At 38.0% G+C, this 2,423-nt stretch overlaps 1 pseudogene; it reads right to left on the bottom strand.

The window, feature by feature from the left end:
- Positions 1-2,423, bottom strand: part of LOC9299025 — a 7,451-nt pseudogene that overhangs the window by 2,040 nt on the left and 2,988 nt on the right.

The raw sequence follows: 2,423 nt of genomic DNA, 5'->3' as shown, positions 1-2,423 counted from the left end.
GAGCTTTGTAAGAGAGAGTACAAATAACGGTTTTAGTGAGTGTTCTAGAACATACCCTCCATACAAGATTTTAGCCAAGCATAAATCTCCAATTTCCTTGGAGAGCAAGCTCCAATCTCGACGAACCATGTCCACACCTTTCCTTTCAATGTCCTGCATTGAGAATGCATCTAGTACCCAAACATTGTTTAAAATAAAAGGTAGTCAGATTGTGTAAATTAGATATTACCTCGCAAATCTTCCCGTCCTTGAACTGCAACTTGATGGCAGCATACTTCTTTTTTCTAAGAAGAAGCATTCTCTTATATATGCAATCAAGTTCAATCTTCAGACATCTATACTTCTTATTGACCTAGAAAGTGAAAAGGAGAAGGTGAGACCCAAATCAAATGTCTCCTATTTTACATTGTAATTTATCGAACTCATGCATCAAGAAACCGAACATCAAAGTCGCAAACATTTAATGCATATTGGTTTAATCATAAAAAGGTTTGAATTAAGGGTAAAAAGCTGGAGATTAATCTATTATCCAACCTACCTCTTGGATGACTTTTGCTCCAATGGCTTTGACCTCTTTGATATTATCTAGTCCACTGTGAATCATGATTGAATCTGTGTCACCATAAATAACCTGCATAACAAAGCAAGAAGTTCAATTTTACACTTGATAAAGCAGAAATGTTGACACATTACATTAATTCCTCTGCTGAAGTGCATTTCGTGTGACTTAACGTATAGAAGATACCTCTAGGTTTAAATGATTCTGGACAAGATCCACAGTTCTTTGCAGTATCTCCCTTCCCTGCAATGTTTGGGAATTAACCGGATCACAAAAGAGCAGAGAAAAGCAAAGAAAATTTATCACTAGAAAGCAAAACTTACCTGTAGTGTTATGAGCTCTGCTAAAGGCTTAGCGTAGAATCTTGAATTAGAAAACCCAAGATATCCATATAAACTGCGTTTAGAATGAAACATTAATATCAAAAAATGTAGTGAATACAAACATTATTGCCAGCAAAAGCTAAAATCATAAATACAAACCTATTGGCTGTGAGCTTTAATGCCTTCTGCCGAATGTCAAGCTCCCGGCACTTGAGATCTGTTTCCTTCTTCATCTTTAGTTTGACACATTTCCTTATACTGACCAAATGTTCCATCAACTAAAACAAAGACATGTTGTGAAATTCATGATCTAATCTTTATTAGACTTGGCATAACAGAACAAGGAGAGAAACTCAAAGTCGTGGCACCAAAAAATGCATAGAGCTATTAATTTTTGGTTTGGTTGGCCTGACTTATAAATTTGGTGTTTGAAGACCTATAAAAGATCGAGTACGGGACAGAGAGAAGTCACAATAGAAACAAACTAGTGTAAACATACCTTTGGAAGAATTCCAGGAGTCTGACTAGAAGGTAAACGAGGAACACCGTCTTCTGATCGTGGTATAGTCGTGAAACAAATATTATATTCCTGAAATTACAATGACGATTATGTACCAATCAAGTGGAAACAGCCACCCAAGGCTTGAGAAATAGAAAACAGTCTGCTAACCTGTATAATAGACAGGGTAAAGACTACTGAAATCGAGAAGCAACACATATTTGTCATATAAGCCTTTCTTTGGCTCCAGACCAATCCTCCAGCATAGGCTGGACCCTTCTTTGTTTTGTTGCCCTTAGACGGATCATCTACATTGTGGCTTCTGGACCATGATTGATTCTTCTTTTTGATTACGTTCTTTCCTTCATATGAGGCGATATTTTGTCTGGAAGAATGAACTTTTTCCAGTGGTATGTATGTCGTAAGACCAATTCATTTCTTTGCGCGCTGCCTCCCTGGTAATGAACCACGAAAAAAATTTGTAAGTCACCAGATAACGTTTCAGACAGAGAGAGAGAGAGAGAGATGAGAGCTAGAACAGGAGTCATTCATTACCTGAAGAGTTTTCCCCCAGAGATTGCCACTTATGTTGGTAAGCTGGAGAGTGAGAGGAAGAACATTTAGATGAAACATGAGCTCCATGGATAACCATGCATCTGTCTCACCACATTCAATCTGAACCGAAGAAAACCAAAAGGTTATAGCAAGCAAGCAACTAGATGCAGTCATCACTTATCAACCTTACGTCACCTGACGATAGGTTATTATTTCGCTTGCAAGGAATCATAACCTATTGTCCCTAGTGAGGTAGTACCAGCTCGGATCCATAAAACAGACAAGAGTGGAGAATCTAAAGAACTTACAAGTTCCACAAGTGTTTTAGATGACTGAAACATTTTGGGAATATCATTAGGCTGTCCCGGTTTAGCTGTGTCTTTGAAAGGTCTATTAACGAATAACTGACCTGAAACAACCAGAAGCTTATAAGTGAGGGACGAAGCTTCAGCTCACTGCTTATAAGAGTTGAGTATCATACCTGCTG

Source organism: Arabidopsis lyrata, assembly GCF_000004255.2.
Source record: "Arabidopsis lyrata subsp. lyrata unplaced genomic scaffold ARALYscaffold_74, whole genome shotgun sequence".
NCBI lineage: Eukaryota > Viridiplantae > Streptophyta > Magnoliopsida > Brassicales > Brassicaceae > Arabidopsis > Arabidopsis lyrata.
This window is presented reverse-complemented; position numbering and strand designations above follow the sequence as displayed.